Genomic DNA, 16,884 nt, shown 5'->3' with positions numbered 1-16,884 from the left:
ATAGCGGGCCTAGAGGCGAAACTCTCCAAAGGGATCGCCCTAATGCGACACATTGCTGGCCTTAGGTGGGGCTGCGATGCGCGATCTCTTTTGGCCATTCATCGAGCCTTAGTGCGTGGTCCGCTCCTATACAGCCTTCCAGTATTACACGGGATTTCGCCATCCTCCGAGTCCAAGCTTCAGTGTCTTATGGCTCGTCCACAAAATCCAGCTCTGCATGCGCCTATATTATTCCGTCCGAAGACATAACTGGTATCTTCCGTCTCTCGCATCTGCTTGCTCTTTGCCATGCGCAAGATCCTGCAGTGTTCAGCTCGGCCATGGGTCTTCTACACAGACTCGAAAGCTGCTATCCAATGCTTCGCAACAATGGGCATTCGAGGTCCTCTCATGTCCATTGTTGCTGACGTGCTTGAAACTTACAAGGAGCTGCTGGACCTGGGCCACTGCATAGTATTACAGTGGGTACCTGGTCATGTCGGCGTACCCGGCAATGAAGAGGCCGACCAGGCGGCCCTGCGGGGTCATCATATAGCTTCAGCCCACTCTATCATCTTGCCCAAAGGTGATCGTCAGGCCCTCGTCTGTGCTCTCTCTGCAGACAAGACAAGATCACAGTGGCTGCATGACATTACATCCTACTCTCTGCTCCACGCAGTGGATCCTTCTCTTTCACTGTCGCTTCCTCATCGCCTTCCGCGACACTACGCATCCCTGGTTCACCGCATGCGGCTGAATGTTGCATTTACACCAGTTATGAGGCAGCGTCTTGGCCGTGCGCCCTCGGACCTTTGTGCAGCATGCAGTGTGCGTGCAGACCTGCACCACCTACTTATGGACTGCCCGGAGTACCAGTGGGAGCGTGCGATCTTGCAGCACGAACTGCATGCGATCGATCATCGCCCACTTACCATAGGCAAGGTGCTGGGCCCAAGGTCCAGTCCAGCTCACACACGCCAAGGTCTGCGTCACCTTTGGGACTTCCTGTCATCAACAGGCCTCTCCACCCTGCTTTGATTACCGGACCCCTTATCATATCCATCATCATCTCTCATCACGTACAAGTGGCACTGGGGCAGCGCCCAGCCTGCTGGCCGGCATCAACCCCATCTCATCATCGTATCTCTATTTGTGTGTGTGTGTTGGCGGCAGACACTTCGGAAAGCTCTAAATCGGCTATCTGCGGTCACTCTGAACCAAATATAGAAGCGTCAAATGCACTTTCTTAGCAAGCGCGGCTGTCGTCTGCTAGCGGAAGTGCTATGCGTTCCAACCGACGGGCGAGGGAGAACAGGCGAAAAGAATGCCGGGAAGCGGGCGAGGTGTGCGAAGGCACTCGTAGGTAAACAATGGGTGCATGGAAAATGCATGACCCCCGCTGCCCAAGCAGACAGTGGCCAATGGCCAATGATTGGAGATTGTCTGTCAGGTCTTTGGCCACCGGGCTCATTGGCCACCGGTGCTAAATTTGGAATCGGCCAAAGTGTGGCTTAGAAAAGTTTGTAAAATACTTGGACGACATATGTGGTACAAGCATTCTGGCCAAATCTATACCAGTCGCTTATTTTAGCACTATGAGGTTTTGAACGTGATGGCATGCTGGAGAATTATGCGTTATAGCAAACGTTAATGCTGCTGCTGCTCCAGTTTTTCATTGATAAATTAAACACCTTTGCAGCGAGAGGTCGTCGTTAGCACTGCATATTGATGCAAACGATATATGAAACATCAAAAATTTGGAAATTCACACTCGGCATCGTCGCAGGCTGCTTTCCCGTAGTGTGGTGCTCCCTTCAACGAAGCCGGTCTCAGCGGCATCGCTGCTACGGCTTCCCCTGGCTGTTATTGGCTATCTTGGCTGCTCTCCGTATCCACATCCAGCAAATGAAGAAAAAGCGGTGCAAATGGTAGCAGACACGAGGTACAAACAAGGCTTCCTTCACTGTCCTACATCGAAGTTATCGACGAAAGTTGACGACTATTGCAGATTGTGTTTCAGGTCAGCATCACTGGTTTGTTACCCGGCCACGTTGGTTCCGAATTTTTCAAAGTTGCAACAATACGGCGGGCGTTTGTTCTGATGTCGTCATGCTCCCGCAAATCTCGAATACTTCCAAAGATTGTCTCGTTGCTGCACGTATTCCAACATTCTTGTCCCGAGTTTTTTGTTGTGGATCTTGACACGCATTTTGTCATCCTACAGTAGTTCGTGAGTAGCCGTGGAGGGCGCGTCAGTAAGAAACCATGAAACACACTCTCAGCTTATATATCGGCGTTGAAAATTAGAAACCACAGTGAAATCTGTCTGTTTTGGGTTGTTATGCTATGGTTTACTTAGTCATATTGCATATTAACGCATGGCTGGAGCAAATAGAATGTGGCGGAACTTCGTCAGACTTTCGAAACTATAGAGGGATGAGACATTTACTGGTGCGACGTTTCAAATTTCTATGTGCTTCTGTGGCCGTGTTTGTGGCGTCTTCACGTTCCGCTCGAGGTCTCGAAAAGGATCCAGAAGCCTTTTTTGGCTAAAGATATTTAGCCTTCCTCCAGAGGTAGCATAAATGTTACTACTTGCAGTACACAACACTGTAAGCGCGCTTTTTTAACTGTCATGGTTATGGGACACAAAGAAATTTAAGTTTAACATATTGAAGCATTACGTAAATTATTGTTTAAGTAAAGCGTATTTATCTGTACCAAATATGCAAAAGACATGCGTGACAGCGTGTGAAAAGCAGATACTATGATACTTTCCTTCCTCTGTGTGTTTGTGTCCAATTAAGTTCAACCTTATGTCTTTTCAACAGCTCATATATTGCAATATTTTGTGCTGAGGTCACATATTCGCTGATTTTTTTCTCCTTTGTGTTGCCTCGGCGCATATACATTGTCTGTGATCTGAACCACGAATATTGTTTGGCTGTGGCCGTGCTGTTCCGTGGCCGTGAAAGCTATCTTATTCTCATTTGTGAAAGTACGTGTTTTTTTTACAAGTGTTTCATATCATTTCAGGTGGCCACAATCACTCAACTTATTGAGGTCAGTAGCAATGTCTGAGAAATGTCTGACTCCAGCAGTTGTCGAAAACGCTTAAGGCGGAAACAGCTGGTCCGTGTATCTAAAGAGGCAAAGGCTTGTGTTGACGAGGTAGATATACAGAAGTGCTGTTGTCAGCTTTGACACAGAAGGCAGAACGCTCTATACAGCACCATGATCATGATAATCCATCCGATTCACTTGAATCTAGCTCACTCTATTCTGCCCACACTGACCCACTGCCCGAGCACCACATCACGGCACAAACGATGATCAGAGTGTCTTCACTGATTTTGATGCAAACAGTAGCAAGGAGTCATGATCTGATGACGTAAGAGTTGAAGGGGACTCTACGGAGGTCAATATTTTGTCAGAGCTAAGGGACTGGGTAGTAAGCAACAATATCCCTGGGAGTTCTATTGACTCAGTTTTGAGAATGCATAAGCCCCGCATTCCTGAGCTTCCTAAAACATCACGGACATTGCTTTCCACTCCAGATGAGACTCCTTTTGTACCCTTTCCTAATAGTATGCCCATTTTGGCATTGTCACAATCAAAAACTTTTGTTAGATTCACATGGCGATGATTACAAAAGAATACCCCCCCCCCCCCAATGGAGTTATCATTCAACACAGACGGTCTTCCACTTTTCAAAGGCAGTTGAACGGGATTGTGGTGCATTCTAGGGCTGCTTCACAACCGAACATATCCAAAGAAATCGTCTGTCTCTCCTGTCGGCATGTTCTGCGGAGAAGGCAAACCTCCGGTGACAGACTTCTTAGCTCAGCTTGTGCAGCAGTTGCTCCAATCAGGCTTTCCAGATGAGCGAGTCTTGGCTGCATTGGTTCAAGTCGATACTGGCTGCATGCAAGTTGTATATAAGCTATTTCTGTATCTCTTGAAAAGCTTAGATCGTTTATCGCTTCTGTCTTTCCTCGAAAATGCAGGGTGCTAAGGGACATTAAAAGGTGGAAAGCTACGGAATTCCTGTTCGTCCTTCTCTATGGCGGGCCTCTAGTCTTGCAAGACATCTTGCGTTCTGATGTGTACAAACATTTCCTTGTACTCCATGCATCCATTGCTGTTTTTGTGAGTCCACTGCTGAGGCATCATCTTGATTATGCTGAGGAGCTCCTGGAATACTATGTTCAGCAGTCTATATCGCTCAATGGCAAGCAGTTTGTGGTGTACAATGTGCATTCTTTAATACACCTTGCAAACGACTGTCGCTCTCATGGAACGATGGGTATGTTCAGCAGCCTTCCATTTGAAAGCTACATGCTAGTACTGAAACGGCACGTGCGGTCAGGAAACAAGCCACTTGAGCAACTCTAGAGGCGCATTTCGGAATCTGAAGCAGTAAAACAAGCTTCTTGCCATGAGCAAGGTCACATGGGCTCGTACGTGTTTGCCAACTCATGCCATGCAAATGGACCTTTTGTTCGCGGTTATAGCAAGCATTACAGAAAGGCATGCTTCGTTGGATCAGTAGTTCGTACTGGGAGAAGAGATAAGTACTTGCTACTTCGTAGAAGTAAGATCTTTGCTGTGTCCGACATCACTGTAGTTGCATAGGTTGAGAAGTTACCTGTCAAAAAGAACTCGTTACAAGTTAAGTTACCGTGTGCAAAATGTAACTAAGTTAATAACGAAGTTCTTCAGCCTGAAATGTAACTCGCAGTTACTGAATTACTTAAAAAAAGAACGAGTTACTTCCAAGTTACTTAGGACACAAAATAGCATTACGCAGGTGCAGCGCGCGTGAGCAGTTGAGTTAGACCTTGAGTTGGCTGCAGAGGAGTGCAACGCGCTTAGATCGTTTTCGTTTATGTCCAACAATAGACCTCTCCCTGTTTGAAAACGAATGACGTCATAGTGTTCGACAACGCCACAAATTTGGTTGAACTGAACTACGCTCGAAGCTAGAGGTGAAGGTCGCGCCCGAAAGTCACGGTCTGGAGGGGATTGGGATATGGTCCCTTAAAGGGACGCGACCCTCGGTCCTGCTTTTCTTTCAATGGAAGGCAGCGAACAAGTGCCCGTTCGTGGAACCCAGCCCTCTCCTTCCGATTTGTTTCGGTTTCAGTCTGTCTACCAATGTCATGATGACGTTTCTCAGGTAGAGGTCGATTCGAACGCTTCGCATCTTACTCCCTGTGGGCGCACAATGGTTCAGCTTCATTCAATGGCAGCTGTTCTTACTTCCTGAATAAAATACTGTCATTGATTGGATGTCACGTTTTATGGCAAAAAAAAAAAAATTGCCATGAAGGAACCGGAGGGAAACCAAGAAAATATGTAGACGTGAGGGAAAAGCGACTTAAAAGTAACTTGGAACTTAACTTACTTTGGCAACGTTACCTGAAAAAGGAACGAGTTCCTCTGTAAGTTACCACGGCGCAAAAGTACCGAGTTACAAGTTACCAAAAAAAGGAACTTAGTTACAGTAACGAGTCACTTGTAAGAGTTACCTCGGACACTGTGTAGTTGACGAAAAGCCCATATTTGTAGGCAGGACCTTCAGGCACTATGAAGATCTGTACACATTCCCGTGTGCATCTTCCTTGCTTTCTGTCCTTGTTGTCTCTGGTCCAGAGCATTCGCTTACAGTTGTACACTGTTCGGAAGTCTTGGCAAAGGGCATGTGCTTCCCATACGGTGATAAACTAGCTTTCTTTCCTTTATTCCTTTGTTCTCTGTGCTAGGAAGCAGCCTTGGGTAGTAACTAAGTTACTTTTAACTTGTAACTGTAACTAGTTACTTTTGGGGGTAACTAGTTACAGTAACTAGTTACATTTCCAGAGAAGTAGCTTTTAACTGTAACTACTTACTATTTCTGTGAATGTAACTGCAAAATGTAACTAGTTACTCGAATAAATGTCGTTCCTTGTTTTTCTTTACCCTACCTTACCCTACTTCTCCCTAACAGTGTATTCCTTCCTTTTATCCGTAATCGGTATGTGCCCCGCGCATTGGGCTCTTGACCAAGCAGGGAATTCCAGCTTTGCGAACAGAAATTAGTTGAAGTTAGTGACCCTCAACGGTCCGAGTGAGTCATATGTGAGTAATAGAGGGACCGTGCCACGGTCCCTCAATACTCTTTCTGGTCAGGAAACTCCCGCGAAAAGTTCGCTTAGGGCGCCCCGACGACACGTGGCGGCGCATCGTCGCTCGGGAGGAGACTTTCGTGTCCGAAGCCGCTGCCTGCGCGTATCGATTGCATGTGTTTCTGCTGGTGTTTGGAAGTGAGAACTTTTTCTTTTTTGGTGCTTGCGTTTTGCGTGCGTAAACAGAGGTTCATTTTTTTAAATATTTTTGAAACTTACTGCAATCTTTGCACTCTGTTCGTGTGTAAGAATGATCTACACAGATGAAGGAGACTGATACGAGCACGCAGCATTTTGGAATGACTATATTCCTCGGAGCCTTAACTTTACGAGAAGTGAATGAAAGTATTTTTTTCTTTTTCTACAAAACAGCGATGACTTGGTATACGGGAATAAATACAAACCATTCGCTAATAGCCTTATTGGAGGTGTACTGCGATGAGCGTGATTTGTGGAGCATCAAACACTATAAGAACCGTAAAATTTTCAAATGATAGGTCTTTCAACATGATGTCAATACAATAACATTTCTTATGGTACAACTTGCGAGGAAAGATGCAGCAGTAAACGAAGTTAGCTAATACCCGTTTACTCGTTTACGCACCCGTTTACATACCGGCTTATATATTCGTTTTTGCTGAATCGGAAGCGGGGAGAGGGAGGGATGATGTTTTCACTTTTTACCTTTTCATTTTTCTTTTTCCTTTCTGATCTGCAATACGTGAAATTTTTCTGCGGCCTATACACTACTGACTCTAGAGCTCGTTCATGGCCGTGTATAGTGCTACAAAATATCGTTCCTTTGGCTTCATCATTACTTTCAAGCGAAAGACTGACTCATTAAATTTTCTGCATTTCTCCTTACTTACCTCTTTCCGGTTATTATATTTATTTGTCACCAGATACTGCAACGTTTTTCTTGTAAATGTAGTTCTTGGCAGGTCCTAAAATTTATTTCCGAGCTATGAGAACAGTGGCCGCTCCCACATAAAACTTCATTCTGTAGCAGCACACGCCGCTACAATTTTATCATTTTAAATAGTTTGTTCATTGGAACGTCCTGGAACTGATCTGACTGATACGCCGAGGCTATCTCCAACGCGATGAATTTGACACCTGAATCTCGTCAGCCAATTTCTATAGCTGAAAAGTGCTATTAGGGCCACACTTCAGTCAGCGGAAATTCTATCCTGTTGGTTTAGTAACCCGGCTTAAATCATGTTGGAATCTCCTTATTACAACTGGTTGGTCAGTCAGTCCAAGCCGCAAAAATAGTAGGAATACTTGAAGGGTTCTTCAGAAATATTATCATGGGATGATCATGTGCATTATGTTTAAAGGGAACGCATGAGAGCCATTGCTATCTTAAGTCGATACATCTTCCCAAAGTGTGTAAAGATATCTACAATACGTTAATAGTGTAATGTAGATCAGTTATTGTCAACCACATCGAGAAACAACATAAGTTTATTTCTTCACCGAAAACTATCGAGTCATGCGATTTATAGCATGTGTATCCCCCGTCTCTCATACCACCAGAGACGACTTTCAGATGATCATGATTAAAACGCAGGATTTCTATAAGTACTTCTTCTGAAGTCTTATGTCTTCTCTGAAATAAAATCACCTCGTAATTTTATCTCTGCTCAGATTGCAACAAACTGCATGCTACGAGGAAACCACGCGTTTGGAAAGTTTCGCCATCACGAAATAACTACCGAAAGCGGCATTACTTTATAACACACCACTATGGTTTGTGTGATTGTGTAACAGAATGAACTAATATGTTTCTCAACCTTCATTGAGAGATATGAGTGAGAGTAAGATCAACATTTTCCGTGCCAGAAAAAGACAACAACGAAAGTTGCAATCTACGCGGAAAATCTGCAAATTTACGCTAACTGAACTAAAATGTGCGGGCTGAACTCATGAACCTATTCGAGAATCATTTCTGCTCTAAACCCGAAATGAACTTTAAAAAGTAGCTGACCAAATCTTCCCTAAAAACACGCAGCGCTATTTAAACGTCGTCTGCTCCACGAGGGTGTCTCCTCCCAAACGACGCGATCGCCCCATGCGGGAGCAATTGTCCCTAAGTGACCTTGTCTATTGTATTCGAGCGGAGTTTCCAGACCAGAAAGAGTATTGAAGGACCGTGGTAATATCATCACTACCCTAGCACGGGATCCTACCTCCTGTGGATATGGACAAAGGAGTGGTTATGCACAAAGAGGAACTTTCCGGTCAGCTCGCTTGCGCTCCGACCAGTGCAATAGCTAATCCTGCTCCGGTTGCTGCTATCATAAAGCTTCCGTGGCCTCTCTGTGAAGTAACCTTCGAGTTTTTATGATGGAAGGACGAGAATAATTTAATTGGAAAGTGCGAGCTATGGAATAAGACGTACTCGGCAGACAGGACGTCAACTTCAAACTTGAAAAAGCATCTTGAGGCGAGTTCCTTGTTCTTATGTATGTCTCTCTCTCTACACGCTACGAAACGCGTGCGTGTCACCGTGCTGTTGTTTTTCACCGCGGTGCGCCAGGTCGCATGCACATGTCGTATTTTTCCGTGTGGGATAACCGCGTATTAACTTATACTGCTTCTGGTTAAGTGCAAGACAACTTTTATCGCACTTCAGTAAATGTAAATAAATTATGTTTTTAACAATGGTATCACCATTTCATCGTCATTTTTTATAAAAGTAACTGTGATGTAACTAAGTTACTTTCTCTCAGTAACTGTAAATCAGTTACTTTTTAGAAGTAACTTACCCAAGACTGCTAGGAAGTAAAGTCTGCTTTTTTGCAATTTTTAGCTATCAAAGTGCATGTGTTTCTCCTAAAGCGACGATACAAATCATTTCTTTTCCCAGGCGAAAAAAATGAGCTGGAAAGTCGACTGGTACCAGTTCGTTCCCAGTTTGCACCAAGTGGTGGTCAACTGGAACCAACTGGTACCAAACTGGTGGGAACTGGAATGTAAACTGGTATCAGAATTGTTATGTTTTCATTTTGCGCGTTCCTGTTCCGGCGATGAATGATGCGTTTACTGTGCATGTGTAACGGTCGCTTGCTTAGCAGCACTCCTGAACTGAGGTTTTGGTTCCTTATGTTCTTACCGTGAAGTGTGACAGAGACGTTGTTCGTATAATGTAAATGATTTGTCTGTAAGTTACAACAGTACAATGAGCGCCAGCGGCTTCAGTACGGCCGGACGGGTGCCATAGGATTACACCTCGGCTACTGTGGAGACCGCTTTATCGTGAGTACCATGCCGAAGTGCTTTTCCTTGTGTACCATTTAGAAGTACTACTTCTACTAGAACCTCTTCTCTTTGTTCCGCGTCACATTCGTGCCACCAGCGAGTGCATGCCGTTTTACGAATAACATCCGGTTTATGCTAACGTTACCAGCAACCTTTTTCTCAACGGCACACGTTTATTCTCGTGTTTTAGGTCCTCCACACCACGAATGTTCTCGAACCAGCGTAGCGTGCCAGAGTAGTACTCATTGCCCCCGAAAGCCGGCGTATCTCCTAGTTGAAATCCACAGCTACTGCACAACGGAAATGTTGAGAGATTTGCGTCCTTTCCGGGACCAGGACTGCTCCAATGGAGTGACTCTCTAGGCACACATTACCATTACATGTAGCAATGACATGCATATTTACTTGTGCCTTTTAAACTTTCCAGAAACCTAAAGGGTTTGGGGGGTCAAAAGAAAATATCGATCCATCGTGTGCTATTAAGGACATCTCAAATACTCTGTTGGACGATTCAAGATGTCCACAAGGCAATCAAGTAAGGGACCAACCAAACATGAAATATTATCGATTCCATGTGACTCTGTAGTTCCTCAACTGCCATTTTTTAATTACGTTATAATTATGCTACATGTACATTAGAATATGCGTAATGTTTGACTACAAATAAAATGCGTTTTTGCATTGCAGTTCCTTGGATCTGCCTTTGCTGGGAACAGCGATCCTGCAAAGGGGCACCGGTTACACACCAGTTGGGCAGGTACCAGCTAAACTCTGTTCGAACACAGACCACTTCAACTGGGACCTCTTCAACCAGCCCCAACTCAACAATAAGGTTTGCATCCAGTCCCAGTCGAGACTGGGACCGGCCAGAAACCAGTTGGGCCAACTGATACTAGTTGACAAAAACTGGTTCCTGTTCGATAACACGGTTCACCAAGTTCCAGTTGCAACCACACCAGTTTAACTGGGATGGGTGAACTGTGTTATCGAACAGGGACCAGTTCGGTCAACTGGTACCAGTTGCCCCAACTGGTTTCTGGCTGGTTCCAGTCTGAACTGGTGCCAGTTGGCCGAACTGGGTTCTAACTGGTCCCAGTGTCAACTGGGACCGGTTGTAACTGGGACTAGGTGAACTGTGTTATCAAACAGGGACCAGTTGAGCTGGGACTGTTTTAAGTGGTTCCACTTGAACTGGTCCCTGTTCGATAACATAGTTCAACTGGCACCAGTTCAAAAAAATTCCACATGGGTTAGTATTATAGAGAGTAAAAGCATACTCTCTCATGATTTTTAGTTTCCATCTTGTGGAGTTCTTGAATGACCTCGGCAGATATGTGGTCTCGTCAGACTGGTTGTTTGAAGCGGCCACTGGACTGTGTTCATACTGGACCTTAGAGGCTTCGAAAGAGGAGATGTTAAAGCTTTTAAGAATCTATCACAAACCAGATTCGTCACGGCGCATACATGTAATTACAGTTCTGAGTATCACAGGTAAGAATCACAGGTAAAAATCGCACTTTTTCGGAGCGTAACTGTTCTTCTGTAAATACCAGAACGTTAACCTGAGTGACATCGTTCGGTTCGTCTTTAAATGGTGTTGGAAAATCTCGGACGTACTTCCTAACGCGCATGTAGTGAGGGGTGGTAAGGCAAAAACGCGCAACTTCGGTACGTATTTTCGAGATTCGCCTACTCGTGACGTGGTTCACATTCCTTAGAAATGTTGTGAATGACAAGCTCACGTAGCGTAGTGAAAAAGAATAAATCACTTCAGAAGTGGCTAAAGTTTATTTTTGGGCATTCCGCGCACCCCTGCCGTGGCTGGTTCGTGCCAGGCGCAGTGAGGGCGGACAGCGGACTTCCGTCCCTTCATGGCTTCATGTAACATATAAGGAAGTCAAGTTCTGGTTTATAAGGTTTATTTCGAAACAAAGTTACAATATCAATACATAAAGACAGGAGTTACACTCTGTAGGTCGGCATGAATGTTGGCCATACGCGCAAAACACAAATTGTAAGCACGCACAGTTCTTGACTGATGACAAACAGAAAGGGGGACGAAGTCTAACACTGGAAGGCTACTTTCCTCCATGCACTTTTCGAAGTTTTTGCCGTGAACACTTCTCGAAAGCCACTACCTATTCATCCTGCTTTCCCAGACATGTGAGGACTGTATTCCAGGAACGGGCTGAAGGTGTTCCCATTCTCATTTTTTGGTTTCACGAAAGTTTGGATGCTTTGCGCTGGCAGATGAAGCATCTGGGCCATTCCACGCCAAGTGATCCAGCGAGGTGCCGCTCGACCCCTCCCCCTAGAATTTTATGTGAATGTTTTTAGTGGTTCCTTATGACTCCGAAAGCAACAGAACATTTGTCTTTTCTAACGAAATTGAAATTTTTTGGGTGCAGAGCTCCTCAAAGATACAGTTCTTGGCGAAAACCTATATATGTCGTTTTACGCATTACGCAAGCATTACGACCCTCGTAAGGCACGGAGCATGTTGAAAAGAGTCTTATTTGATAGGGGAGAGTTCATTTTACCGTATGTAAGCAATGTTCACCATCGCACTCGACGGGCGCGACGCTTGTCGCGTGCACGAAATTTGCAAAGTTTGTGCAAGTTTACCATTTTTTTTGGAATATAACATTCTGGAATTTCTTCAACAAAAATTTTTGTCATATAGCCCTGGTATTGTACTTTCAATGTAAAAAAATCCAACCGCGCCGGTGCAATGTAAGCTGCAGTAAAAAATCGGGAAGTTGTAAAAATTCGACAAAATGCACATTTTTGGCCGAAAAATTCGGTGTGAGGAGGTCGGGATAGAAGCTTGATCATGGTGTCATTCGATGCACCGTCTTCCCAGCAAGATGTAGGAAAAAAATCTCAGAGGTACTTTTTATAAACTCAAATAATAATTTTTTAATTCACGGTAACTTCGCAAACGTGTATGCGAACTGCGGCGCAGCGTACCGAATGTACAACTGAGCGGGTCACTCACAAAACACTGGACGGAAAGAAAACACTAGGCAGTCGCATTATTGAAGAGCAAATAACGGTTGCAAACACGTGTTTGCCTCCTTCGAGACCCGATGGTTGTGCAGTGAGCACTCATCAAGCTGGCCATCTTGCGCTCTAACGAAACTTTTAGCCAGCTCGCGGTGGTGCTAAATGAGAGATAGGTAAAGACATAGAGATTGGGGTCCATTCAGGCTTCATGGTACCATAAGGTTGATATTTGCCAGTGTGGCGTCCGGCATCCGGCATCCGTCAGTCGAGTCGATTACATGAATAGAGTAATCACGACATGAACAGTGAACAAGTACTGCCTGTACAGAACACAAGCGGAGAATGCTTTCACCAATAAGATCCTCGGATGTGCCATTGTTCCTTTCATTTTTTTTGCTTGTGTGTTAACTCATTCCAGAATTCGAAAGAGAACCTTTTAGCCGTCCACTCCTCTTGCACGTATATAAAACTTACTTAGTAGCTGTGACGTAAGATATTTTCGCTTTGTGTGCCAACAGATGAGACGTACGTATAAGAGAGAAATTTTGTCAGTCACGGGTGCTATCATCTTCGATTTCGGATGCGCTATTTCCGGGCATTTCTGTTGTGTACAAAGCTATGATACTGGGTTATTCAGGTCAGGTATAACGTTTCTTTGATAGTCATATTTCATACGGGGATGGTTATTTCAGAGAAACATGGGCGAGCGTACGAGTACAGGCACATTTATACTGCCTGCCGTGTGAGGTCTAGTGTGTAAGCCTGACCTTAAAACCGCCTTGTTCCTTGGAGTTTGATCACTTCCATTAAACAACAGTAACAAGGGGTAAAGTTAGCGTTTTTGTTGTGAGTTGAACCAAGATCTAAGCCAGGGAACAAGTCGAAAAGTTCCAGATCTCACTGAAGTCATTTTTAAGGTCTTGCTTATACACTAAAGTGTCTTCACATGGCAAGCAGTATAAATGTGCATGTCCTCGCACGCTCACCCATGTTTCTCTGAAATTATCATCCCCCGTATACGAGATGACTATGCAATAAACGTTAGACCTGGCCTGAATAACGCAGTACATGTATCATAGCTCTGTACACAACAGAAATGCCCGAAAGTAGCTTATCCGGTATCGAAAGTGATAGCGCCCATGACTGGCAAAATTTTCTCTTATACGTACATCTCAACTGTTGGCGCACAAAGCGAAAAGATCGTACATCACAGCTATACTAAGTAAGTTTTATATACGTGCAAGAGGAGTGCACAGCTAAAAGGTTCTCTTCCGAATACTGCAATGAGTCAACACACACACACAAAGGAAAAGGAAACGAAAGGAACAATGGCACATCGAAATAACTTACTGGTGGAAGCATTCTCCGCTTGTGTTCGGTGCAGGCAGTACTTGATCAGTGTTCATGTCGTGGTTACTCTACTCATATCAAGGACTCGACTGACGGATTCCGGATGCCACACGGTCAAAAATCAACCATATGGTAGCAACTTTCGGTACTCGACGTTGCCGAATTTGCACGCGGGGTCCAATGTACAGGGGTGCATGTTACGAATATTCATTACAGCTAATGTCCCGAATGAGCATTTAGTTTATCTTCGAATTATCTTCTTTTGGAATCGGAATAGCTTATCTAGTTTAGTATTTGTCGTAATTCACCCATACTAAAATGCAAAAATTTTGTTGAATTGAAATGAAGATATATAAATTCGTAACTTGGCTCTTTCAGGTGGGAAAGAACGGCATCTTTGAACTAGGGCCACGAATAGTTGTTACATGAGATGGTATCCGAACGAGGACGGTGGCAACTTGGGGGAAGGGTACAAGTTGATCAGACACGTCGTCTTCCGCGAGGGACGTTAAAGAACCGTCAGGTGGGCAAAATTAATCCACTGCGGCGTCGCTCATGATCGTAGTTCTCTTGCGACGTAAAGCCCCGATGCCCCAAATAAATAAATAGATACATGTATATGAGATGATTGATATGGATATTCCAAGTCGTGTATCCTGAAGAATAAACACCTTATATCTTAAAGGGACGGTCTCGTACCCCCTGCCCCTTTCATAAAGTGTACCGTTCGATTGCCCTTTGTTGAAAATGGAATACTGCTGATTTACCCGACAAAACACGCCACAGTTATTAAATAACCGAATTAAATTGATAAAGATTGCAGAGCACGCCGCGATCTGTGTTGGCAACAATAAGAACGGCCACGTCGCCCTGCGGGTAAGTCCGTGATAGGATACAGAAATCGTCTGCTTTTGCTCGTGCTAGTGCATCGGCGTGAGCAGACGACTTTCAGAAGTTACTGGGCACCGCGGCAACTCTCGTACATTTTCTTTCAGTTCTCAGGTGAAAAACGCGCATTCTAAGTAGTGGCAAGCATGGTGGTTCAGAACTATGTTAATCCTCAGAGACAAGTTAAAAGTCGCAGAACAACCCCATCCACAATCACAAATCTGAAGTCGCTGGCCATCGGCGCGCGCGGTCGCATTCCAGCTCCGACCAAAAATATATTACGCGCGCTTCTATTACACTCCCCGTTGTACACTGATCATGCTTCAAAATGAAGTGTCGCAGACGACGTACATGGAGAAAGAGCACGTGTTCATTTAAAAACCGCATTAAATACTCGCGGAAAGAAAACACATGACTTAGCTTCCACGTATCCGATTGTGCGCCACATTATGGGAGACCCCACAGTCAATGCTCGGACTACATTCTACGCTAGCCGAGGTATATGCCTGAGTGTCCCCATTTCGAGAGCAAAGGGGATTACTCAAACCAAAGTGCTTCTGCAAGTTACAATTACCATGACAACGACGACGCACCCGCAGGCCGACGTCATACGTGCCGTATGCATGAGAGAGGCGCAGTTTTCGTCCTCTGCTCTTACGGCACGTTTCGACAAATTCCTCGAAAACGACTTGGTTATTCCGAATGAAATTTTGACGGTTGTATGTGCACAGTACTCGTGAAACTAGTTTTGGCTAAGTTTCAGAATCGCCCCGGCTGTACGAGACCGTCCCTTTAGATGAACGTAAAATTTCCAACGAACCAGTATCTATACCACAAGTTAACAAGCTTTGTACTGTACAACTCCATTTAGCCCTCAACATTTGTTTTGAAACACACAGACACACACACACACACAGAGACAGACAGACAGACACACACACGCACGCACGCACACACACACACACACACACACACACACACACACACACACACACACACACACACACAGAGACAGACAGACACACACACGCACACACACACACACGCACTGCATGATGATGAGGTGGACGCAGACATGTACAAGGTACTCAAAAATGTATTTAAAGGAGTATTAAAGTGGTATCTAACATGGCCAAAAACTGTTGTAATCTTGTAAAGCAGTATGTGAAAAGCATTCCCACAAAATATTTCTGTCCAAAGTTGTTTCACCACGGTGCAATTAATTTGGAAAATCGCTGCCGCGGTGACAGGCCGGAGCGCTCCAACTGCAGACCACACCCACTCTACTGTGACGTTGGTGGTAGAGAGCCCCTCATTCGTTCGTAGGAAAAACCGTCCGCTACGAACATTGCGAGCTGCTTCTTGTTGACTTCTATTCTTTATAGGGACCGTGCGACACCTAAAGGGGGCGCGCTGCTCCGTCGCGACAGCGCCGCCAGCGGCGGTCTTGGACGTATCCGACGTGATACCACGCCGCCCGTTCTATGCATTCTCAAGTGGAACCGTAGCTTGCGTGGCGACCACCGTAATTAGAAGGGCTAATTTTCGAATTGCAAATAATGTGGAACCTTTCTGGGGCGCGAACGAAGAGAATGGAGACAAACTGCACAGAAGCAAACACCGTATTTATAATGCATCTAACAGTACGGAAGGAGAACAGCCACTCGCGTCTGCCCGGTCAAAACACCTGTAAGTGATACGTCGAGAGGATGGTTATTTGACTCCTCACAAAATGGCTTGCTAGCGAAGGCTATATGCGTGTATTCCTCTGACTCCAGCCATTTGTAATATCATGTTTTTGACTGAGTCTTGTATTCCTTTCGTCGTCTTTGCACACACATAGCTTCGTCACTGAAATTTACATCGTGCGTCCGTTTTATCCATACAAATAAACACGTGGGGTCACAACTTATTGCCTGAACTTGTACTGCAGTTTTTCCAGTATCTTCAGATACAATAACTCTAAAGAGATCCTCAAAGAAGAAAGTATATGAGTTTTTACCTCGGCTACCGCCGTAGGCTTGCGGGACGACAGCTGTGAAATGGTCGGTGAGTAAATACTAAACCTTTTGGACAACGTAGAACTTCTGTTCTCACTGTGAGACTCGTCATACCGGGAGCAATATCGGCTCTGGGCACTGGCGACGAAACACCTCAATCATTGTCTCGAAATAGGTTGCCGTTTCGTCGGTGCATTTGACGGTGATACAGTATCCAGCGGCGTTTCACC

Source organism: Ornithodoros turicata, chromosome 2 (genome assembly GCF_037126465.1).
Source record: "Ornithodoros turicata isolate Travis chromosome 2, ASM3712646v1, whole genome shotgun sequence".
Lineage (NCBI taxonomy): Eukaryota > Metazoa > Arthropoda > Arachnida > Ixodida > Argasidae > Ornithodoros > Ornithodoros turicata.
Note: the sequence above shows the minus strand (reverse complement) of the source record.